Raw genomic sequence first — 26,753 nt, 5'->3', positions numbered from 1 at the left:
AAAAGATGGTTCCATAACCAGACAAACTGGAAAATGGCTGAGTAAATAGGCTTCTTTGCAACAGGACGTCTCAAGCTGTGAGCACATCAGCACACATTCTGGACTGTAAGAGGGTAAACATAGCAACCTCACAGCAATTCCCACTCATCTGACCATGAATACTTTACTCACAGAACATCTTGAGAGGAAACATACTCATGAACTGGCAGGATGATTAGGAATTACAAATCAAAATCTGGTGACCAGTATCTATGGCAGGATGAGGCAAAACAGCCAAGGGAGCATCAATGTGTTCAACAACGATGAAGGGGCTTGTTTATGTTTGAATTGCGGAAACAATTGTCAATTCACAAAACAGGTGAAAACAGGTCTTACATATTTGTACCCATGTTCACAGAAACATCATTCACAACAGCTTTAAGATGGAAGCAAGCCAAATGTCTGTCAATAGACAAGCAGATGAACAAAATATGGCAGAAATACACAGTAGAATATTATTCATTCTTAAACATGAAGTACATTCTCATATAAAAATATATATACACCTTGAGAAGATATTTTGTTTTGTTTTTCGAGACAAATTCTCTCTGGGTAGCCCTGGCTGTCCTGGATCTCACCCTGTAGACCAGGCAGGCTTCAAACTCAGAGATCCACCTGCCTCTGCCTTCTGAATGCTAGGCTCAAAGGCGTGTACCACCACTATAGGGTAACATATTTCACATTTAAGAGAAACACATCATTTATAAAATGACTAATATGTATGTCTGTTTCCATTTACATGAAGTACAGATCAAATGGAATGCTGAGGTGGGGGAGAAAAAATGTGCAGTTACTGTTTAGTTACTGGTTGCAGAGTTTCCATTTTCAAGGTAAGAATTCTGGAGATCTAGTGTCAACTGACACAACAGTGTCAATATACTTTAGTACTACTGACCTAACACTTTTAAAAGGTTAGCATGTTAAATTTTACATTATGTTTTATCATGGTTTCTTTTTAAAAATTTTTGAACTACTGGGTCAAGATATGGTACACATTTTTGAGTTTACCTGTCGAGAATCCTCTCCTGCCATGTTATTCTAGTAACAAAATGATCACAGAGTCCTGCCTGACTCCTCTGTAATACTCAGGTCCAACCAACCACTGTCTACCTAGTGCACCCAGGGAGAACAAAGCAAGAGTCCTCAGGGACATCTGAGCACTGAGGGCCAGAAACTCATCATTCTGGGACAGCTCTTTATTAGGGGGATCTGGGGGAAAATCTCACTGTGGCAAGAAATGAGATCAAGAAAAGGGAAGACAATGTCCCCAGGATCCCAAACCAGAAGGCCACGGGTCCTCCCGTCCCTTTAAGAGGCTCTGGCTACACAAAATAAACAGGAAAGCAAGCTGAGCATCAAACTTCTAGAAAGGCAGTTTCATTGAGCAACAAGCCCCTGCACAAGAATTTTCTTATCATAGCACCTTTTGGTATCTTATCTGGTAAACAGTAGCATACAATCCCATAATTTGGGGAGTACAATTTCAAATTTAAGGCAATCTTTCTTTCCATTTGGCAAAAATATGAGTATATCAGCTCAGAATGCTACTTTGTTGCTAAAGGAAAAAAATTTCATCACCATCAATCTGAATGAGTTCTTTATAGTTAAGGAGAGATGTCACGCATAAAACATTCAAACAGAAACAACTAGAAATATCAGTGTTTGCAAGTTACAGGGAATGCTCTAACAATGAAGCCACAGAACAGCAGCAAAGTACATGGATAAGACCCTGTTATCCTCTTTTACTGAGGTGCTTTGCAATTTCCCAGCTCTGCAGCACATGGCTCCAGTTATGATATATTCTCTGGGTCTGATTTTCAATATACACAAGGTTTAATCTTATAAAACCCCAGTGCAACCAATAAATGTTTACCGACTGTTTAAGTGTACTGATCTCATGTGAATTAAGAGGCACACAGAAAGGGGCCAATGAAAGAAAAAGGGGTCCAGTATTGAATGTGAGGCCAGGCTCAGCTGACTGTGACTTAATGCAAATGAGATATCTAAAAGCTCTCCTGCTATAAATTAATGTCAAACCACTTTCATATCTAGAATCTGAAAGGCTCAAAGCATCAAGCCATGAAGAGGTACCTGAGGCAAAATACTAAAAGTGAAATGCACACCCCAGGGAGTGTGGCTATAAACTTGTTATCACAAGTCTTTGCAAAGGTAAGTTAGCCTCCATTTCACTGAAACAGACCTGAGCAATCAGGTAATATCCAAACTAGGAATGTGCCTGGTACAGTACCCATAGCTAGTGAGGCCACAGATCTTAAAGGAGGACCTGCTAAAGCCACTTTCCTAAACCAGCATAAATAAATTCCCAACTGCAATCTAAGTTCTCATCCTTTGACCCACAGGAAGCGCTCGCCCCACCCCCATCAAAGCGTCGTCTCCTTACAGCAGACAGAGACCATTAGAGAAAGCCACAACTGCTCACACTACAGAGAACCACTGACCATGGAGTACTGAGACCCACTTGAAACATCCACAACACAGGCGGTACATCTAAGGGGCTCCGAGGGGGGGGGGGGGGGCAGTGAGTCTAGGAGCCAGAGGACCTGAAAGTATGGAAGTATGCTGCAAGACCATGTCTTCTAGATGTAACAGAAAGCTATGCCCATAAAATCTCAACAAGATGGCTGCCTAAACAAGACCAGAACAATGGCATGACCAGGGGACATGCTAACACAGATGAGGGAAATCTCCCGGAGCCCCACTCCTAAACGAAGAGAGCTATAGGTCATCAAGGACAGCTGACAGAGGGAGAGTTCGTCTTCCCCCGGAATGAACACCCTAATTGGTTATCCGACACCAAGTGGTCAGCCCTAAAAAACATACACATACAGGCAACTAACTCCAAATGGACTGAGCAGGTTATAGTTATATATTTATTCACATACATATAAGTAGTAATTAAAAAGATACCATGAGTTCAGGGGAGGGGCTGGAGGAAGGAGGGGTGAATGGTGTAATTATATTTTAATTTAAAATAAATTATGGGCTGGAAAGATAGCTTAATGGTCAAGAGCACTAGCTCCTCTTCCAGGGAACTCAAGTCAATTCTTAGCACCCATATGGTAGCTCACAAATGGCTGCAACTTCAGTTCCAGAGGAGCCAACATCCTCTTCTGGCCTCCAAGGGCAGCAGGCACAAAAGTGGTGCACAGAGATGCATGTAAGCAAATAACCCACACAAAATTTAAAAAATAATAGTAATTTTTAAAAACCACAAATGAGAAGTCATCAAAAGTACTCGTAACTTAAGACACATCTGAAAGTACTAAAACTGTGTTCTTTATAAAGGATGTGAGCAATCAATATTTCTATCCTAAGAGGAAAAAGCTACCCCTGTTTACTTGTCGAGGCTCACTACAACACACCTGGTAAACACAGAGTTTGTTTCTTTACAAGAGAACTATCTTCCAGTCAACCATTTAATGTGGCTTCAGGCTCAACCTCCAGAGCAAACCTTAGAATCCAAAAGCTCAGACTGTTAAGGGTGGCTATGAGAAAAATCAAACCACTGGTTAACACTGCTCCGATATCCGAGTCCACAGGATCGAATGTACACCAAGGAATGAAAAGAATGTAAAAAACTAACTAGCGGGCTGAAAAGAGGCTCAGTGGTTGAGAGCACTAGCTGCCCTTCCAGAGCACCAATTCCCAGCATCCACAAGGTGGCTGGCAACTGTTTGTAACCCCAGCTAGAGGGGATCTGATGACCTCTTCTGACCCCAAGGACAACAAGCATGCACGGGGCACATGCTGTGAAGACATACATACAGGCAAAGCGCTCATACATGTCAAGTTATTTTTACAAAAAAATCAATTACTTAAAACTGGGTAGATTTGCCAGGCAGCAGTGGCACACACCTTTAATCCCAGCACTCCGGAGGCAGAGCCAGGTGGATCTCTGTGAGTTCAAGGCCAGCCTGGTCTACAGCGCGAGATCCAGGACAGGTACCAAAACTACACAGAGAAACCCTGTCTTGAAAAAATTAAAAATAAATAACTGGGTAGATTTATGATGTTTCTACTACAGTTCTCTGTGTGTGTGTGTGTGTGTGTGTGTGTGTGTGTGTGTGTGTGTGTGTGTGTGTGTGTCTGTCTGTCTGTCTAGTCTCTAGCCCAAACTGGCTTTGAACTCATTATGTACTAAGGATGACCTTGAACTTATTCTCCTATCTCTGCCTCCCAAGTTCCAACCTAGTGCTTCATGCATGCTAGACAAGCACTCTACCAACTGATCTATACCACTAGCCCAAGACCAATGCATGGTTTTTAAATCATGCATGTAACTAAAATCTGGAAAACGCTTTGGGACAATACCTCTTATATATCTAAGGAAATATTTAGAAATATATATGTATGTATAAATGTTTATATGTACAGTACAGGTCAGACAAGCAATATACAGACCCCACAGTACACAACTAGATTAAACTCTGATTCATCCATGCAATAAAAACTATGCATCATAAAAAAATTGTGGCATACAACTAAAAGTTACGACTATGGGGTTGGAGGTAAGGAATCATTTGTTGAAAAAGACACCTGCATATTATTTTGGTGAACAAAACAACTGCATGCTGCAATCTCCTTGAAAACTCTTTTTTTACTTGAGGGGTGTGGTAGTGAATCCCTTTAATCCCAGCACTTCAGAGGCAGGCAGATCTCTGTGAGTTTGAGGCCAATCTGGCCTACAATAGTGAGTTCCAGGGCAGCCAGGATTATGTATCCAGATCTTATCTCAAAAATAAAACAAAATAAAAAAAGCAAAAAACAACTTTTTTAAATGTATAGGTTCATAAACATAAAAAACAAAGACTAATTAATAAAGAAGATCCTAACAAAATTGTTTACCTAAATGGCAGATCTTTGGGGTTTTTTTACTTGGGTCTTAAGTTTTCTTATAATTGTATTATTACTTTAATATTTCTTATGATTACTATGTGTGTGTGTACATGTGTATATGTGCATGCCATGCACATGTGGAAGTTAGCTCTCTCCTTCCTCCCTGGGTCCCAGAGGTAACTCAGATCGCCAGACTTTGGAAACAAGTGCTTTCCCATGCTAAGCCATTTCACTGGCCCTACTGTTTAAGTTTTCTAAAAGGCAAATTTGCTATTATTTACAGCTTAGCAGTACGGAAAACCCCAGTGACTGCTAGAAAAGATCAATCATCAGATTTTTCTCCTGACATCTCTGAAAGGGTATTCACAATGAGTGCACAGTATTCTAATTAAACCCCGTAGATGTAACCAACCTTATTAAATAAGAAACACAGAACCAATGCAAAGAAGAAAGCCAAGAGGTCAGAGCTAAGAGCTAAAACCTTACCCTTCCTCCTGCGGTGGTCCTACCTCTCCGAACCAGAGCTACTTTCTGTGTTAAAGTCCTTATATAGAATTTCTGTTCTGCCTTCTCATTGGTTGTAAACCCAACCACATGACCGCCTCGTCACGGCCTGTCTGTATAGGCCTCCAGGTTTTCCATGATTGGTATTGAAATTAAAGGCATGTGTATCCAATAATGGCTGTATCCCTGAACACACAGAGACTTACCTAGCTCTGCCTACCAAGTGCTGGGATTACAAGCGTATGCCACCACTGCCCTGCTTTCTTATGGCTTGCTAATAGCTCTGACCCCCGGGCAACTTTATTTATTAACAAACAAATAAAATATCACCATAAAACCCTAACTATGTGTTGAACATACAGTTACTACATGAATGACCTAACATTAATTCAAAATAACATTTTTAGAGAACACAATGTCATGTCAGTAGAGATCAAACATACCTGTCAGTAAAGAGTTCCTAAAATATGTTTCTTTCTTTCACAATATAGGAAGGTTACAACTATTTTTAAATGCATAGCCTACAGCTTTTAAAGATTAAGCAAAAGGAAAGACTATTAGAAGGAAAAAGAAAACAAAAACCCTGTCCAGGTCCAAGTCTTAGTCAAAACTCCGCCTCAGGGTTTCAGTCATAAAAAACTTCACTAAACTGTCCGCTCAGGCTGCACCCCACCTTGAGAATTTGCTAACAGAATTCTCTGCAAGGATAAGGTATGGGTTGGTAAATTTTGACTCAAACTTGGCCAGAACTGACAGTGACTGGAGGCACAGCTGAAGACAAGCAAGCCACTGGAGGCTCTGGGACTGCAACAGCTTCAGCACTACAGGCTTGACACCACAGAGTGGTGTGCTGTCTCTCAAGCAGCACACTACGGGAGCACATGGAACTTGGGGTCAGAAGTGGAAAACCGTTTCACCTCCTAAACCCAAATTTCCTTAAGTCTCAAGTGAAATGAAACCAAAGTACAAATCAGTCACGGGCTTTCAAAACTCTGCAGAAGCGGATGTTAGGGAGGGACGGGGTGCCTGGGAACAAGTGCATGTCCATGCATGCACACGGAGCCCAAGGTCAAGTCTGAGTGTCATCAGGTTTAGTGGTGGTAGTGGTGGTGAAGTGATGCGTGTTCTGAGACAGGATCTCTTAGTGGGACCTGAGGCTCGCCAATTAGGTGAGGCTGGCTAGCCAGTGAGCCCCAGGGATCCTCCCGTCTACTTCTCCAGCACTGGAAAACAAGGCACATACGACCACACCAAGTTCTTCCATGGATGCTGGGACTGATCCTCACGCTTTCAGAGCAAGCACCTTAGCAACTGAGCCACCTCCCCAGCCCATCGCCCCTTCTCACCGCTACTGTTCTTAATATACCAGGTTCCTGAACTGGGTAACTGCTGCATGAACATGCTAGGGAAGACAGGAAGGAAAAGAGAAGTCTTCTTGGGAACAGGGCTGCTGCTGCTTGCTTTTTTCAAGACTTAATTTTATTTTATGAGTGTTTGCCTGCACATATGTAGGTGCACCACCTGTGTGCATGGTGCCCACCAGGCCAGAAGTATCAGACCCCTGGGAAGTGGAGTCACACACAGTTACAAGCTTCCATGTGGATGCTGGGAACTGAACCTGGCGCTCTGTGCAAGAACAGCCAGTGAATGCTTAAAGCACTCAGCCATCTCTCCAGCTGATAGAGCAAGGATTCTTAAAAGTTTTTCCACGTATGACTCCTTTCACATAGGAATTCACACAATCCAGGACATACAGGGATATAAATCAGATACATAAATCAAACACTGACTAATAATAAAACATACATCTTTTTTCCTTTTTGAGACAGAGTCTCATTATGTAGTCCTGGTTATCCTGGAAGGCACTATGTAGACCAGGCTGGCCTTGAACTCACAAAAGATCTACTTGCTTCTGCCTCCCAAGTGCTGGAACTAAAGGCGTTCCCCACCATGCCCAGAAAGAAACTTTAAAAATAACTTCTTAATATACATTTACCATTTGCTAAAGACCAAAGAAATTTTTTGCTTGGTTATTTTTACATCAAGAATTAAATCTTGGCTGAACATTTGATACTGTAGGACATAGTACCTTCAATGTTTTTCAAAGTTGATCAACATTTTTATTTTATAATCACCAGTACTGAGACTACCACTTCACATAAACACATATACAAAAAGGCAGAAACAGCTTAAATATTATGTAATAGGTGATTTACCTAAGCAAAATAAAAAACCTAGCCCAAATAAACAGATATTTAAAATGACTTTTATGAAGGCTATACTGAAACAGAATTTTTAAAATGTTTAAGTAAGAAAAAGCAGATTACATATGGCCTGCATCAAAAATTACATAATACAGACTCATATGTGCATTAGTGGCAAAGACTGGAATAGAATTTTATTTATTGTAAAATTCCTTATGTAAAAATATATTTTTCATCTATTCTAATAATAGCTTTAGTGTACAAGTAAACATCAATGTTAAAGAGAACATTTTTCTTTTCTCCTTTTTGTTTTTTTTTTGTTTGTTTCCGAGACAGGGTTTCTCTGTGTAGACCCTGGCTATTGTCCTGGAACTCACTCTGGCCTCAATCCAGGCTGGCCTCAAACTCACAGAAATCCACCTGCCTCTGCCTCCCTAGTGCTGGGAGCCACCACTGCCCAGCTAAAGAGAACATTTTTATTAAAGACTTTGTCATTATTGAAATTTTTTAAAGTTTTTTTTTTTAAAGTTTAATCATTCCTAGGTGCAATTTGGGATTGGTTTGGGTTCAACACCGCCCACCCGGCCTATCCTTCAGACTGTGCACCCAGGACATTGGCCCCAAACAAACAGCTCTATCGCTCCTCTTTTATAGGATACCATTGTTATTAATATCCAGGTTAACAGACAAAACCTAAAGAGTCCTAGTGTCTCTGAGAGCACCTCACAGTCTTCTGTCCATAAAATCTCTCAGTCTCAGTGATAAAGTGGGTCAGCAGTTAAAAGCACTTCTGCTTTTCTAGAGAACCACATTCAGTTCCCGGCACTCACAGCCATCTGTAACTCCAGCTTCAAGGATCTAACACCCTCTACTGAGTGCACAGCACCCATACACATATATACATAATTTTAAATTTTTTTAAAAATGTCTCAGCCTCTTTGGAATTATTTCAACAAACAGGTATTTAATTTAATAAACACTACGTGTGGCTATTTTATGAACAATCAGTGACAAATCAAGCATGATGTAACACAGCTATAATCTCAGCCCTTGGGTCACTGAGGACGGAGGATCACAAGTTCAAGGACAACCTGGGTCAAACAATAGCAACAACCTACTAAAGTACTGGTCCACAGGGGTCCTGGCCAGTCACTCCCTTGCCCCTCTCTCTTTCCCCTCCACTGTCACAACAGGAAACAGCCATTTCCTGAGGCACTTTGGTGTCCTCCAGTTCTTAGGGTTACGTGTGCTAATAACTTTTTTAGACAGTTCCGGTGAACTCAGAACTAATGTGCTCAGCTTGGCATCTTCGTGATCTCTTAAAGCCATGAGAGCTGTAGTTCTAAGCTGAGGAAAGCAAGCAGGATTCCCAGTCAACAAGGAAGTAGTTCACCAGCCTTCCCTGACTCTCATGAGTGCCTGGCAGAGGCCCTTAAAATGTCCGCTTTCACCTAGCAGAAGCAGTATCTTCATCTGAGTGCGATTTGTAGAAATAGTCCTCGTTTGATGTTGCCCGATTCCTACCCCATTGATTTTTGGGTTTTGTTTGGTTCTCCAATTGAAAAATACCTGAGCTGGTAAAGTAACTTGCTATACAAGAAAGAGGACCTGAGCTCCATCTCCAGGAGGCATGGTGGCACATGTGTATAATGCCAGGACTAGGGAGGTGAAGTCTGCCAGCCTAGCCAGTCAGTGAGACCCTGTCTCAGTATAGAAAGGTGACCAGCCCTTGAGGATACCTGAGCATTAACTTCTGGGCTACACACGCACGCGCGCGCGCGCCATGAAAAAGAAAACTGGGATGTTCTCTAAGTTGGTCTTAAACTCCCGGGTTCACATCACCCTCTACCTCAGCCTCCTTTGGTTTTTAGAGGACTCAATAGTCTCCTCACAGGATTTCCACTGTATGCCAAATATCATGGCCGTGGTTCAGGTAGCAACAGGTGGCAGTGAAGCAGTGCCGTTATCAAGTCCACAACATGGCTGGGTCGTCTGACAGCCAAGTCTTTGAAGTGTGCCAAGGCAAGCAGAGCACACAGAAACACTTGCAGTCTTTTTTTTTTATATAAATTTATTTATTTTGTGTGCACTGGTGTTTGCCTACATGCATGTCTGTGTGAGGGTGTCTGATCCCTTAGAACTGGAGTTACAGACAGTTGTGAGCTGCCATGTGAGTGCTGGGAATTGAACCTGGGTTCTCTGGAAGAACAGCCAGTGCTCTTAAGTACTGAGCCACCTCTACACACACACACACACACACACACACACACACACACACACACACACACACACACACACACTTTAGCTTAATGACACTGCTGCTCTTTAGAAACTTCGTTAGTTAGAAAACATTTTTCCCTAATACACACTGCTGTATTCATGGTGAAGTTTCCAAGTCAACACACAGAAGACCAAGTTAACACAGTAAGTACTGAAACACTAGACCTCTGCCCTGCCAAAACAGAAAGCTGTGCTGCAGCCAGAAAACCAGGAGTGGTTTTGTCATCTCAAAGGCCAGTAGAGAATAAGCTAGAAGGGTATGCAGATGGAATCTCAAGGGAGATACCTCAGGACTTGAAGGCACGATTCAGGGACTGAGACTAATGGTCAGGTCAGCCTGTTTGATTCAATACACTGCAAAGCTCAATGCTTCTACATAGCTACACATCCATCCTAAAGATGACTGCTCTCCAGGTATAGTAACAGAGAAAGAAACATTCAACAAACAAGACATTTCCTATCTTCTCTTTCTTTTTAAGAGAAGATCTTTCTATTATGTAGCTCTGGTTGTCTTCAAGCTATGTAGAACAGGCTGTCTTGAACTCACAGACATCCTCTGCCTTCAAAGTCCTGGGATTAAAGACTCAAACTTACCAAAACACAAAACTCATTTTGGGATAGTTAAGTATCTAACAAAATACACACTACACACACATAGCAGGTACTTTTCCAAGCACCTAAAACTACTTCAGAAACTTTAGGAACACATTTCACAGGTTCCATTTTAAATGCCAATGCCTGTAAATGACAAACTAGTGGTCTGATTGCACCTCTAAAAAAATTCCATCAGGATTCTACTCTCTCTTACAAATACTAAATTAAATGACAAATGCAAAGTACAAATCCCACAGAGGCAGGCTAAGAACTCACTAATTATACCCCCCTTCCTCAGCAGCTGGGAGGACAGAACAAGTCTCAGTGCTGGGAGTCAGGCCCTGCCCTAAGCACTCACTGGCCTGCCTGTTGCCTGTTTCACCCAAGATATTTACCCTACTGTAACACCATGTTGGTGGCAGGTGGCAGAAACCAAGGTGCAAAAATTACTTCGATCCCCCACACACACCTCCATTCTGTCTTTGAAGAGGCATCGGTTACACTGTTACACAAGTTAGTTCATTCAAACAGGAATCTCCTGTGGTCCACTTCCAGCCCATCCTCCCTGTAAAGATAACCTCTGGCATACACAGCCTACACCCAGGAGATTCTGACATGGCGAAGCTGTAGCCTCCTTCCCAACCTGGGAGAAAGCGCTCCATCAGCATGTATATGGAAAGAAGCGCGATTAGACATGGAGAAGACTCCCCAGGAAGACAAGCTGGTCTGTTCTTACCTGTTTGTTACCGAGACACAGATAACAGACAGTTAAGAAAAAGACAGGAAGACAACAGTCCAACATTAACTGCCCTCTGACCTCTCACAGTTCTAACATAGAGCACTGATTTCATCATCAAAGGTTGTTAGCTACTCCATGGGTCACAATGTGTGCTGGCCTGGAAAGTCAGCACCATCTGCCCAACTCTGCAGTGCCCAATTATAGTCACCAACACCCAAACTCATGCCCCCAACACACATGCTGCCCTACTTACAATTCCATCACCAAGAAAGGGAAGCCGAGTAGAAAATACCCCTGTAAATATAAGACATATGCAGAACAACCACTAACTAAAACAAGGATCTACGGGTCTGGGGAGGTGGCGCACTGGTCAAAGCACTTGCTGGGCAGGCTTGAGGACTGGAGTCCAAGTCCCCAGAGACTCACGGAAATGCCAGGTGAGCATGATGGCCTGTCTGTAATTCCAACCTGGGAAGACAGAGACGGGATACCCAGAACAAGCCAGCCATCAAGACTTATCATATGGACTGAGAACCCTTGCCTCAATGAATCTCAATGAATAAGGCAGAAGAGTTATGGAGAATGATTACCAGCATTAACCTTGGGCCTCCACACATGTAAATGACATCCCACACAGAAATGTGCACCCACAAACAGGCAAAAAACATGTATGCGCGCGTGCACACACATGCACGCACGCGCGCACACACACACACACAGAGATGAAAACGGGAAAAACAAATAAAAGGAGGCTCTAACATTTGACAGTCTAGTAGAAAGACTAATGCAAAATTATTGTAAAAACAAACTGTAGCAACCAAAAACAAGCCAATTTTAACTCTGAGCTTGCTGGCAAGAAAACAATTACACAATACATTGTTTTTTTTTTTTCTTTCTGGTTTAAAACCAAAGCATATCAACTCCACAGAAGGAATACAAATAATTCACCTGAAATTTATTTATTTAAGCCATCAAAAGGGCCAAGGATATAAAATACTTTGTGAACTTTCACAAAACTGAACCACTGAACTTGCCCAGACTCCTTGCAATAAAATGCCTGTGTTGTAGATTATTATTTTAAGATGTTACATTTGTTTACTCTCTGGAATGTTTAATGATGCAAAGTTATGTTACATTCTTTTATGTTGCATTTGTTTAACTCTGTGAAGCTGTGTTACTTTGCCTGTCTAAAACACCTGATTGGTCTAATAAAGAGCTGAATGACCAATAGCAAGGCAGGAGAAAGGATAGGCAGTGCTGGCAGGTAGAGAATAAATAGAAGAAATCTGGAAGCAAGAGAACAAAGAGAAGAAAATGCTAGGAGCCAGCCACCCAGCCTCGGAGTGAGAGTGAAAGTAAGATATAGAGAAGTAGAGAAAGGGAAAAGTCCAGAGGCAGAAGGTAGACGGCCTGATTTAAGAAAAGCTGGCAAGAAACAAGCCTCCATGTGATTTATTTGGGAGCTGGGTGGCGGGCGCCCCCCAAAAGAGCAAAAACAACCAACTGCATGCCTGTACTTGGAATTCCTCATACAGTGAGTACAATGTTTATGATCCTACACAGAGTTTAGCATTTATTCAATGAAGTCCCGGAGCTTGTGAAGGAAGGGGGTATTTCCATGAGGCAGTTCCCTTCCTCAGGAACCTGTGACCGTACAATAGAGATAAGTCTGCAAAAGACCCAAAACCTGGGTACAGTGGGACAGGTGGAAGGTAACAGGGAGGGAGACAGGAATTCAAGGCCACTCTGGGCAATGAGACCCTATCTCAAAAAGGAGAAAGGAGAGGGAGAAGAAGGAGGAAGTACGTTGAAGTCCTGTCCAAACATACTCAGGTGGAAAAGTTGGGGCTGTTTCCCATAGGCGACAGGGCTTCAAAAGCCTGGAGCCCCAGAAATCCTGTGACCTCACCAAGCATGGAATCTGCATGGAAGACAGACTGAGAAAGAAGGCTGGCTGTGGACAGGAGAGGCGGAGGAGAGGTGAGCAACCCAGGAAAGGAAAGCCAGTTGGAAGGCTGCGGTCAGTCATCTGGGAAGTCAGAGCTGGGGAAAAGGCTACATCTTGAGGAAGGAATATCACCAGGGCAGGGTGGGGAAAAGAGGAGGGAGATCAGCTGGAGCAAAGGCCACATCTGCCCTGCCACCTGTTTGTACAGTCAAAACTGACAGGCTTTTACATCTGAGACAAGTAGAAACGCCGACTTGTGTCCACACATGATGTGAAACACAGGTCCTTCACACAGACTAGTTTATACGCTGCCCCACTTTCCGCTGGAATGCCACAAACGCAGAGGCCAGCAGTTATAACACATACTGTGTGGCCCCAGGAGCTGAGCCACTTATTAAGAAAGGCAGGGAAACTGTCCATCAATATGACAATGTGTTAGGAAGAGCTGGCATCAATTCTGGAGCACTTAAATGTGAGATGTCAACAAGTCATGGGGTCAGGAGATCCACTGTGATTCGATGCGGGACAATTATCCTGAGCTGGAACACAGGTGCTGCGCTTCTGCCCTTTCCTCGCCCCCTCCAGATCTCTGCAAAGCCTGGCTTCTCATACCCACCTTCCAGGCCCTAGCTCCAAAGCTATCACTTCCTCTGCGATGTGACCCATGTCCCACCCTACCCACTCTGCTTCCTCATTAACATGTTCTACTCTACTTTCCACCATCTGAAGCCACACTGAAATTCTTTAGTGACATGTTCAACATCCAAGCATGCTTGCTCCTTCAGGGCGGGCACCACACCTCTTCTACACAAGCCTTTGTCACAAGTGCCTATGCTGCATGTCCCCAGTGTTCTGAACAGCGGAGAAACGGTTCAACCAGTGTTTGGGAAGGTAAGGGAAGAGGAAGGAATAAAAAGAACTGGTCACAGGCAAAAGTGGGACATCTCCTCGGTTTACACGGCACATGAACCTTGAGGAGAACCTCACCGGGGGAGAGGAGCTGTCAGAAGAGGAGCACACATCTACCCACAAGGAGAACAGACACAGAGAGGGTACTTACTGTGCCTCAGGCACCAGGAGACAGTGGGGCTGCGGGCATCCGCCAACAAGGAGATGTTTTACATAACAAAGGCAGAAAAAAGGTTTCACCACGTGATTGCAAGGTGAACTCAAGGGAGCTGTCTGGAGTATGAAGACAGCAGTCTGTAAAGGGTTAAAGAATGAGTGGGTGGAAGGAAATGAAAGACGGATGAGGGGGAGAGAGGAGGCCCCCCAGAGCAGTAGTGACAAGTGGGGTCCTATGTCCTTTTCCTTTGTTCAAGAGACGTTACCAGTCCCATCATGTTACTGCCCAATGTAGAACCTTCGACTTCCTGTTCACCACACCAGAGTGCCCAAAGTAATATGGACATAGTGTTCTACGTGATCAAGGGCCGCCTAGGTCACAACCCAGTTCCTTCTTCCTCTCTGTATATAGTACAGAATGTCTGTCCTACCTCAAAAACTTTGCATATGCTGTTTCTTCTAACCAGAAATCTTTATTCTGTGTGTGTGCCTGCATACGTGTGTTCATGTCGTGTGTGTGTGCCTGAATGCATGTGTTCATGTCCGTGTGTGCCTGCATGCGTGTGTTCATGTCGTGTGTGCCTGAATGCGTGTGTTCATGTCCGTGTGTGCCTGCATGCGTGTGTACATGTCCGTGTGTGCGTGCCTGCATGCATGTGTTCATATCCATGTGTGTGTGCCTGCATGCCTGTGTTCATATCCATGTGTGTGTGCCTGCATGCCTGTGTTCATGTCCATGTGTGTGTGCCTGCATGCGTGTGTTCATGTCCATGTGTGCCTGCATGCCTGTGTTCATGTCCGTGTGTGTGCCTGCATGCCTGTGTTCATGTCCGTGTGTGTGCCTGCATGCCTGTGTACATGTCATGTGTGTGTGCCTGCATGCGTGTGTTCATGTCCAGGTGTGTGCCTCCATGCCTGTGTACATGTCATGTGTGTGCGCCTGCATGTGTGTGTTCATATCCGTGTGTGTGCCTGCATGCCTGTGTTCATGTCCATGTGTGTGTGCCTGCATGCCTGTGTTCATGTCCATGTGTGTGTGCCTGCATGCCTGTGTTCATGTCCATGTGTGTGTGCCTGCATGCCTGTGTACATGTCCATGTGTGTGTGCCTGCATGCCTGTGTACATGTCATGTGTGTGTGCCTGCATGCGTGTGTTCATGTCCGGGTGTGTGCCTGCATGCCTGTGTACATGTCATGTGTGTGCGCCTGCATGCCTGTGTACATGTCATGTGTGTGCGCCTGCATGTGTGTGTTCATATCCGTGTGTGTGCCTGCATGCCTGTGTTCATGTCCATGTGTGTGTGCCTGCATGCCTGTGTACATGTCATGTGTGTGCGCCTGCATGTGTGTGTTCATATCCGTGTGTGTGCCTGCATGCCTGTGTTCATGTCCGTGTGTGTGCCTGCATGCCTGTGTACATGTCATGTGTGTGTGCCTGCATGCGTGTGTTCATGTCCATGTGTGTGTGCCTGCATGCCTGTGTACATGTCATGTGTGTGTGCCTGCATGCGTGTGTTCATGTCCGGTGTGTGCCTCCATGCCTGTGTACATGTCATGTGTGTGCGCCTGCATGCCTGTGTTCATGTCCATGTGTGTGCATTATGGCCAGAAGCTGACATCAGATGTCTTCCTCAGTCATTCTCCACCTTGGTTTTTTTTTTTTTAAGGATTTATTATGTTTACCAAAGAGGGTGCCAGATCTCATTACAGATGGTTGTGAGCCACCATGTGGTTGCTGGGAATTGAACTCAGGACCTCTGGAAGAACAGTCGGTGCTCTTAACCTCTGAGCCATCTCTCCAGCCCCGGTTTTCTTTTTTTAAACAGACAGACAGGATGCATGCAATGGAAATCAGTGGACAACTTGCAGGAGTGAGTTCTCTCTTTCCACCATGTGGATTCTGGGAATGGAGCCCAGGTCCTCAGGAAGCAAGCACTTTAAACACTGAACCATCTGCAGAGATAGAAAAGTTTAACCTCTTCACACAGCCTCTTCCACCTTTCAGATCTTAGTGTACAAAAACTTACTGCCCAGAGCCCGCTTGCTTCTTACCACTCCATCTGTCTTAGAGCCAACTAGACATCTCTTCCGACACTTGGCATACACATCACAAATATGTGTTTGTTGAATTGCTCTTTTCTAGTAGCAAGAAACCTAAGGACAGAGTCAGGCCGACCTTGTTTTCACATATCATGATCTACGTAGAGCTGCTAAACAATGAAGTAAGGATAAAAACCTGTAAACATTTTTACACTGGCCAGTTTGTTTATCAGATGTGGCCTACTTCCTAAAGTCACATCAAGAAGGCTTACAATCTATGTTCAGGCCAATTCAATGAGGACCCCTTCCCTTCTATGTCCAAGCAACCTGAGTGGAAGATTTCTGTAAACAAGTCGCTAAGGAAGCTGTGCATAAGCACCATCAGACATCAGTTGAGTCTCCCAATGAGGTAACAGATGCATTTGGTCAGCAAACAGTCAGCATTTTAGAGTAGCTCCAGCTGAACAAAAGCAAGCAGTATGCAAAAGTCAGGCAATGCATATGCTACTTTCTTTAGTCTAAATTATGCAAATTAATCCTAAAATGTATTTGGAGGTGTGCACAGCCAAAAAAAAAATATCTTTATAATGCAATTTGTATCTGGCCTGCCTTCCTGTGGGGCCAAAAATCAACTTACAAACAAGATTTTCCACAGGAAGATACACATTTAGCAGGTTACCCCCTTCCCCACCCCTGCATTCTAAAGACATCATTTTACAAACAGGTCTGCCTGTGCCTCTCTGCCAGCAACCCACCAGCATGAAAGAGTATTTTAAATTCTACTAATTGAAAAAATGCTATAAATTATAGCCTCATCATGGTCAGAGAAAATTAACTGTATTAACTATGTAAACAAGCCCACAGATATAATCATGGTTAATTGGTGAGTCCCATCAGTTCTAATACCCTTAGGCCCCTTAAGATGTTATTAAAAATGAATTATAGTTGCATTCATTACAAATTGTTCTTATTGCTACTTTGTGCAGTCAGACCTGCCTCATCACCCAACATAACCTGAAAATGTTACATCTAAGTTTACTCTTTCAATCGCTCCAGGCAGTCTGCCCACAGAGTCAGGTGGACACCCCTTTGCACCAGCCCTCCACAGAGCAGACTGGGGTTTTCCGTCTTTCTCAATCTTCAGCTACATGTACTTTGCTGTCAAAGCACATGGTAAGAATAGGACTGGAGAGGTGGATTAGCAGTTAAGAGCGTTGGCTGCTCTTCAGAGGACCTGGGTTCAATTCTTAGTGCCTATAGGATGGCTCACAGTAGCCTGTAACTGGATCCTGAATACACATGGGGCACATAAATTCACACAAGCAAAACACATATAATGTAAGTAATAATAAATAAATTTAAAAAAAAGAATGGTATCAAGACTGCTGTTCCAACCACATGTTATCTTGTTCTTTCTTTCGACAAGGGAAGGGGAGGGGGTTGTTGTTTACTTGCCTGTTTGTTTTTGAGACAGAGTCTCAGGCAACCTGGGCTGGGCTCAAACTCTCCACAGCTGAGAATGACCCTGAGCTCTTCTTCCTGCTTCCACTTGCCAAGTGCTAAGATTACAGATGTACACTACTGTTCCTGGCTTATTGTTTTTTACCGATACCTAAATTCAATAAACTTATCCAACAAGAATATTACTAAGAATGAAATACACTTAAACACACATGTATCTCTATGTGCATACACACATAACTAGGAAAGAGGGCTGACTCCCTATAATTTTCTGTTTTGGGTAGCTCTTGCTTCAGGGAAGTATGATGTATACATAGTGCAGAAACTGTAGAAGAGGAAACAACACACGTTTGAAAGTTCCTTTAAATTCCTATAATTCTTTAGGAAGAAAAGTTCCCTGGAGTATCATCTCCTTTATAAAATGTTTAATTTTGACACAGCTCTAAAGACAAGTCTGTCCGGAACTGTGCCAGCAGCCTATCATTGGCTGCACACGTGGATCATGAGAGCTGAAGAGCACCTCTATGACACTGGTCCTTCAGGATTTGCAAGGCCTTCCTCCTGAACGCTATCTTGGACAGTTCTACAGAACTTACAGAAAAGCACCTGTTTCTCATTCTTCATTAAAAACTAAAGGAAGCCGGGCGGTGGTGGCGCACGCCTTTAATCCCAGCACTCGGGAGGCAGAGGCAGGCGGATCTCTGTGAGTTCGAGGCCAGCCTGGTCTACAAAGTGAGTTCCAGGAAAGGCGCAAAGCTACACAGAGAAACCCTGTCTCGAAAAACAAAAAACAAAAACAAAAACAAAAAAAACTAAAGGAAAACTTAATTTATCTAGCTTCTTGCACGCTATCTACATAACAAATTCTTCACTAATGTTAACTGCCTTCGTTAAGCAACAACAGTTTTTGTTTGTTTACCCACTGTTAACAGAAATCCTTCAAAAATACAACACTTCTTTGTTTAGCATCTTCTGAGGACATGCCATACTATCTTTAAACATTCTGAATATAGCTTGAGCTTTTTAAAAATTAACCCAAAGCATACATACCAATCTGTTGTTGTTGTTGTTGTTGATGATGATGATGATGATGTTGTTTTGAACTGTCTCTGCCTCCCAAGTGCTGGGATTAAAGGTGTAAACCACCACTACCCAGCTAATACCAATCATTTTTAAAGTTAAAAAATAAAACAACTAGACAGTTTTATCTCAAAGTACATGACAGACACCATCCCAAAATTTTTAGTAGTCAAACCTCAAATAATCTTAGAAGTAGATACTGTCTCTACCCTACTCTCTGGTTTAAAAACAGCAATAACTTGTTCTCAGGGCTAAATCCAGAGTCTAGGTTCAGAGTGTCCAGAACAGATTATCAAAACCAAAAAAAGCAGGTTGGAGAGATGGCTCACTAATTAAGAGCACTTCCAGAGGACCAGAGTTCACTTCCCAGAACCCACATCAGATAGTTCAAACCCTCTGTAACTCCAGTTTCAGGAGATCCTCTTCCGGTCTCTGTGGGCACCTGTTCCGTGCCACACATTTACACAGATACGCACATCCGCAAAAAATGAAAACAAATCTTTACAGAAACAAACAGGAAGAAAAAAAGAGGAAGGAGGGCAAGACTACCATGCAATAAAAGACCTCCTTTCTAGTAGAGGTGTGATGAACTGCCTGAGTCAGTCGCCGCCAGCTGGGGTTCTAGGGTCCTCCCGAGCAGTCGTTCTCAACCCTTATTCCCTCAGGTTATAAAGGGAAGACTCCTTGCCCGATTTTCACTCTAAAGAAACACCTTTGAATTTGTCCTGGAGAAATTCTGAGAGCAGGGTCTTACCCTGTCTCTGCCCGCTACTTGCACACCCTGAGCAAGGTGGATGAAGTGTCCTCTTCGGCTCCAGACCTGACTCTCCCTCACCTCACTCGCGCTCTACAACACAAGCCTTCTGGATACCTTACTTGTGGGGCGTTTACCCACCAACCCCACAGCTCCCCAGAGTTTTCTTGAGTGTGAGCAGCAGGAAATATTAGATAGAAGGATTTATTGCGGAGAATCTTGCGGAGATAAACAGATAGAAAATAAAGGACAGCCTCAAGAGGGCCTGGAACCTTTTCCAACAGGCCCCGACTGTCTCTGCCCCAGGGTTTTTATAGAGACGCCAAGGGGTGGAGCAAAAGACCTCCTCCCCCAGCACAGCCAAGTGCAGACCATCTCAGACACCTGCACTCAGGCCCGTGGTCCTCATCATCTTCTATGCGGACCTGCTGGGTAAAGCCACGAGGAACCCGAGAACGGGCTCCCACACTTACTCACCTTCACCAGTGACAGCAACGCTGGTCACAGTGACAATTCAAACCGATACACTGTTTACTCCGGGTCTCTCTCTAGTAAGTGCCCCAGGCTGCTTCACTCTGGCTGTGGTCTCGCTTACCTTCTACTCCTCAGTCACTAAGACACGAATTAGCCCTGTGCCTCCAAGGATGGACCTCCCACCCACATTCTCTAACTATGCCTATCTCTTAGGTTTCTTCTCTTTAACCTTTGATTGCCTTGAAAATCAGTTAAATTGTCAGAGCATTTGCTCGCTTTATTCTTCAGCCCCCAAACCTCAAATGCTCTCATCTTCCCTCCTCATGCACTGGACCGAGGCCACAGTCCCTGACCTCTTCCTGCTCACAGACTCAAGTCTCTCTGCCTACAAGCTGACCCCAAACTGCCTCTCCTCCTCCTGCTCTCTCCTGACAAGGCTAGGCTCTAATCAACGCATGCAAACAAGTCAGCCACCCATCTTCCGCACATGCCCAGCTTTGCTTCAAGCCTTTGCTCATACTGTGTCTTCCTAGCATCTCATCCTACCTCAGAACAAGGGAACTCATACTCGTCAAGGACCTACTCAAATGAAGCCTCTTCAAAACCACTGGCTGCCATGTGCAGAAGTGTGTGTCCTTGGAGGCTGAGGCAGGAGTATTTCTTGAGCCCAAGAGAACACCCTGGTCCCATCTTTCTGTGTAGAGAGTGTACACACTTTCAAGAATGTAGGGGTATGTGTCCATATGCATCAATGGATCAATCACATATGTTCCTTTGGGACCCATCCACCTTGTATTTTAAGACAGTATCTTGAAGAAAAAAAAAAAAACAAAAACAAAAAAACAATCTAAAGGCCAGGAGTAGTGGCAGACAGATTAATCCCAGGAGGCAGAGGCAGACAGATTTCTTTGAGTTCAAGGCCAGCCTAGTCTATAGCAAGTTACCAGGACAGCCAGGGCTACATAGACACACACACACACACCCCAGAAAAGAAAAAAAAAAAAAAACAAGACCTCTTACTTGGACCTGGAGCTCACATATTTGGCTAGCCTGGCTGATCAGCAAGCTCCAGGGATCACCAATCTGGCGTAGGGATTACAAGCTGGTGCCACTGCGCCCAGTCTTTTACATGAGTACCAGGGATCACACTCAGATCCTCGTGTTTGCACTACAAGCACATAATCTACTCAGCCACCTCAGGTCTTTTTAAAAAGCATTTCTAAGCAGGGTCTGGCTCTCTTGAGACCCTGATAATCTTCATCTTCACCTCTGCTGTAAAAGCCATGTACAGCAAGTTTATTCCCATCTGAGCTGTGCCTTAGTCATCTGCCAGGAACTTAGCAGGTACCAAGAGATGTTTGTGTATAAAAAAGAATGAATTAATTTGCAATATATTTTTAAAAAAAAAAAAAACATAAGCTACTCCTTAATCTTCAAATTGAAAAGGAATACTCTGAAGGTTTGTAGGGACATTCTGAACCACACCATGGGACTGACTTACTCGGTCTACAAGCATAATCCATACCACCAAAACTGGATACACTCTCAAAGTTTTTCCTGCCAGACTGCACGCGCTTTGAGGGCAGGGATTCCTGTGTATTTTATTTCATTTATTCACTCTCTGTAACCATTACTAGTGTGAGGTCAATACATAGTTACTGAATTAATAAATGGATAAACAAAGTGTCAGATATTAAATAAACCAGTTACATAGATTAAAAACATTTTAACAAATGTCAGCTGTCTTCTGGCCACAGTACAGTTAGAAGAATTTTCCTGTTGGCTCCTATCTCTAATCCCAGCACTTGGGAGGCTTGAAGCAGGAGGATCACACACATCTGAGGCCACATAATGAGTTCCAGACCAGCCTAGGCTAGAGGAAGACCCAGTCTCAAAACAACAATTACTATTTCTCCCTTTTGCTACTAATGCACATCTTGCCTTGGGACTAAGGGATGGCCTCAGAGTACTGGGGAATGATGTGAAGAACCAGACATCAGAAAACCTCAAGTGGCGGTATCACAGGAAGGAACTTCAGGTTTTATTCTTTCTGGTTGCCACAACTGCCAAAAGTGTAGGTGTACTTCAAAGGGAAGAGCATTCACAGGAATTTGTTCCTACCCCTGAAACCGAGCATTTCAATATGGCAGCTGTTGAACACCATGTTACCAGAAAGCTTTTGAGACCGGAAGCTACAGTGGCATTACCTCACTGAGGATGAGAGCAAGAAGCAGGGGGAGCTACCAAAGAACCAAGGACAAGGCTTGGTACTTAGCACAAAACACATTAGCAGCAATTAGCCAATATCTCTGTTCCTCTGGTCACAATATGTTTTAGGAAAAGACCTCCTACTATCTATCCCAGGCTGATCCCCACCTCCTGAATTCAAGCGTTCCTCCTGCCCCAGCGCCCCCAGTACTTGGAATTGCAGACATGCACCACCACACCTCACTTGGTCAGAATCATTTAAAAAGGGGAAATGGAGGACATAGAAATGAGCAGCATTCATTCCCCTCGCCCACTAGGCCACCAACAGCTCTGGTCCCTTCTATGGCAGGTCTGCTTCCAATTTTAACCATGCTCAAAGGAAATGTGGCAAGAATGTGACTGTCTTTAAATGGAAAAAGCAATAGAGCATGGAGGATTTTTCTCCTCTGCTTACGACTTTCTTACACTTCCTAATTTTTCTATAATGCATTTTTTCCTTGTCATGAGAAAATAAGCTTTGTGTTAAAAAAAAAAAAAAAAAAAACCAAGAAAACTAACTAACTAACTAATAACGCGTTCTACCCAGAAAACTAAGCACACTAAATGAGTCCCTTACTCCACAAACAAAAATACTAACTCAGGAACATTAGCTCATGCCCCTGCTCTACACTCAGCACAGGAACTTAGTGTCCTCCTCCTCCCAGCGTCCACTGATTCTAACAATTCCTTTCTGCAGTTTCCTCAGAGCAGCTCCAGTGCATGTGTCCTCGGGTTCCCATGCATTACGTTTGCATTAACTACCTGGCTTCCCCACAAAGACTGCAAAACAACTAACCTGGGCGCTTTCATTTGCTTCTAGAACAGGGAAGCCAGTGCCAGGAATGAAATAACTTGCCACGACATGAGCCCCAATATCTCTTTTCTCACCTGGCATCCCCAAAGCATGATCCCGCCATTTTGAGCCAGGTCATACTTTGATATAGGAATGCACTGTCCTGTGCATCGCTGGCTGTTTAATACACCCAGCCTCTACCCACTAGATGCCACCTTTCCCCCCAGGGTGTACCTTCCAAAGCTCCCCCAGAGAATGGCACTGTCTCTCTAAGCATGGAATTTTACCAAGCTGTTAACCACTAGTCTGAAATATTCATCAAGGCTCCGACGAACCCTCTATTCTATGGCAAGGCTCCATGTACCATTAAGCCACAGCTCATCAGAGAACATCAGAAGCTGCTTACTCAGCTAGATTCTGCTTCAACAGCCAATTCCCTGTCCACCTGAAATTTCTTATGTGAAAATTAAGAGTTTTTTTATTTTTTAAATGACTTATTTTTATTTTATGTGCACTGGTGTTTTGCCTGCATGTATATGTGTTTGAGGGTGTTGGATCCCCTGGAACTAGAGTTAAAGACAGTAATGAGCTGCAATGTGGGTGTTGGGAATTGAACCCAGGTTCTCAGGATGGGAGGATGGCTATTAACCACTGAGCCATCTCTCCAGCCCCATGAAAATTACTTTTTAAAAATTCATGGCACACAAGCCAGGCATGGCAGTACACACCTTGATTCCCAGCACTTGGGAGGCAAAAGGCAGGTGGACCTCTGAGTTTGAGGCCAGCCTGGTCTACACAAAGAAACCCTGTCTCAAGAAAACAAAAGCAAAAGAAAAAATTCTTTGCACAAATATGCATATCTCAGACAATTAATCTAGCAGCTTATCACCCCACTAGAGTAAACTAAGGATATGTGTGCTTAAAGAGGAAAACAGAAAATCTGACAGAAAACATATGTCCTGCCTGGTCTTCACTAGGCTGTAAAATGTTTTCTATTGATACAATTATGAATACTTAGTGTTCTCTGTGTAAAAATGGGTCTAAATCTACATATATTCTAAGTAGTTGCTTCATTTGTGTTTCTCTCCAAATATATGTTTCTTCGAGTTATTCAGAAGAACAGAATGATGTCTTTCAGACATTATTAAAATCCATAGCCAGTAATGTGCTGTTGAAATCAGTCTTCCTTAGAACCACTACTGTTTGTAAAGGGAAGCCTGTTTAAACTGGCAGATTTCTTGGTCCTCTTTAGAAGCCCCAAGGTTAAGTTCCCTCATGCAATTTGAGGCAAGCATATTCCTGTAAAGGCAACCCTATCCTCAAAACTCCTTATTTTTCACTGGCTTTTTATAGCAGTTGCCTGACTTAAAAAGATTTTACAACCTAACTCCCCACTAGCACCTTAACTTTGTAAAAAGAGGAAACCAAGTAGCCAGAAAGATAGCGATCTTCCTGGTAAGCCAAACTGTTACTAACACTTGCTTAAATTACAACAAAATGGAACACAGTCACTTGGGGAAATATCTGAACATTGTACCAATATTCATTCACTTTCTGGCATCATTTCCCAAAGCCAGTAAATGGTGTGCTGTGACATGGGATTAAAATAGTTTAGATAGCTGTTTTCAACGTGAAGCATAACAGTGAAATCTGAGAAAGAGAAAAGCGCAGCAGTGTAGAGAAACTGAAATACAGTCTAAGTGCCTAGTTATTATGATACATCAAATGAAGTTATGATTTCTATTCATAATGTCCACACTCCCTCTAGCATGCTGTATGTTTCCTTCAACATGATCTAGATCCATACAGAAGAGACATTTACTTCATATTACAAAGCATGTTATACCAGGACTGTCTATAATGCTGGCTGGCAGTCTCCATTAACCTTCACCACAAAGCACAAAAGAACACATTGATCCTTCAATAAAAAGTATCCCCTGGATCTTGGGAAACTGAAGCCAGGAATGAAACTGACTTGTCACACGGTGCCCCAAACCTTATTTCTCCCCTGGTACCCCCCACACATGATCTCTCAACCTGGCCATTACTGATTGAGCCAGATCATACTTAGGGGGTGAGGGTTGCGTGTGACGTTGCTTCACACCGCCCCAAATCCTAGTTCTTGGGAAACATCAGAGTCTCCAAAATCAAAAGCAGTAAACAACACAAAATGTGGTTTTGGAAAGGAAGTAACAAAGATTTAATCAATATAAAATGTTCATCTTTTTTTAAAAAAAAAAGTTTTTTACACTGAATATATGCCCACACATAATTCAAATATTTTCTTTTTAAAAGGGGAGGGCAACACCCAAAGACTAGATAATTGTATCTAATTGTCTCCGTGTTCTACTTACTTAACGACCCAAGGTTTTTATGCCTTCTTCCCTGAAAGAAATAATGGCAATTTCATACTACCTAAGTACCTTCGACTGAGCTCTATGACTGGGGAGGAATTTTAACAGCATGGATACCAATGTATCCAAGCAGGGGCAGAAGACAGGTCACAGCCATGAATTAAGACTATCAATTAGGGCACAGTCCTTGTCCCCCGGGAAATCACTGAGAATACACCTCCAAAGGGGGCACACAGGCACCTGGTGATAACCACACCTCTGATAGTCTCCCTAAAGAACTTCCTTCGTAAACACGCATCCCAGGAGCCTGGGAGTGTCTCCGGGGGTGCCTACTGCATCTGAGACAACGCCGGCCGCCGCGCGGAAGCAGTGCAAGGAGTTGGAGAGCCACACAGACACTAGTCCCAGTTTCGACAATCGGGTCCCTTTGGGTAGGGGCCGGTAGTCCCTCTCCCCTGCCCCTTCTCCCATGGCCCTCCATCACGCTGCTTTCCGGCAAGCTGCAGTCCGGAGTTCCCGGGCGCGCCCCCACGCAGTCCCAAAACCCAGAAAGTCCCCCAGCAAGAGCCGATCGGGCAGGACGCGCGGGGCACGACCCTTGGCGAGTCCTGCGGTCGGCCTGTCCCGGCGCAAGGGGCCGTCGGCGCGCAGGCCGCGGGGCCATAAACAGGATGTCGGCGGCGCGGGCCGCTGTTAGCAAAGCGGCCCTCCTCTCCCTCCCCTCCCCTCCCCTCCCGGCCGCCGCCTGGAAATCCCCGCCCCGGCCGCCTCGACCTCCCCGGTCGCCCCGCTTCGCGCCCCTCGCCCGGTCCCTGAGCTGACCGCGGCCGTCTCCACCTCCCCACCCGGACACTCACCACTTCCGTGTGCGCCGGGCCGCGCGGCTCCTCGGCGCGGCGTCCGTCCGGGTCCGGCGTCTGGCTGGCAACTCGGCCAGCTGTGCGGGGCCCGGCGTGGACACCCGCGGGCGAGAAGAGGCACCGAGAGGGCGAGCAGGGATGGGCGCGGGCCCGCGGCGCGTCAGCAGCTGCCGGCTACTCCGCGGCTGCGGCGGCCTGCGCTCCAGGACGCGCCGGCGCCCCGCCCCTCCCACCGCAGGCCCCGCCCCCTGACGGGGCCGCCCCGTTGAGTACGCCCCTTGTCCGGCCCGCCTCCCGTGACGTCAGAAGCGGCCCCCCCATAGTGGGGCGGGGCCAAGGCCCAAGCCCGAGGACCCTTGCTTGAGTCTCCGCCTGCCCGCCACGCCCCCATCCGGTCTCGCACACGCGCAAAAAAAAAAAAAAAAAAAAAAAAAAAGAAGAGGGCGACGTGAAACTCATG

At 44.5% G+C, this 26,753-nt stretch overlaps 1 protein-coding gene across 2 annotated transcripts in view; it reads right to left on the bottom strand.

Annotated features, from left to right (window-relative positions):
• The window catches only part of Jak1 (Janus kinase 1), a 121,611-nt gene extending 95,093 nt beyond the window's left edge, over positions 1–26,518 (bottom strand). For both annotated transcript variants that reach the window (XM_052718889.1, XM_052718890.1), the window contains exon 1: positions 26,291–26,518. The gene's annotated coding sequence lies outside the window, so the exon portion shown is untranslated. The remainder of the gene's footprint in view (positions 1–26,290) is intronic.
• Positions 26,519–26,753: the final 235 nt, after the last annotated feature.

Source organism: Peromyscus californicus, unplaced genomic scaffold (genome assembly GCF_007827085.1).
Source record: "Peromyscus californicus insignis strain IS unplaced genomic scaffold, ASM782708v3 Scaffold_5__1_contigs__length_169319896, whole genome shotgun sequence".
In the NCBI taxonomy this organism is placed as follows: domain Eukaryota; kingdom Metazoa; phylum Chordata; class Mammalia; order Rodentia; family Cricetidae; genus Peromyscus; species Peromyscus californicus.
Note: the sequence above shows the minus strand (reverse complement) of the source record. Positions and strands in the feature narration are given on the sequence as shown.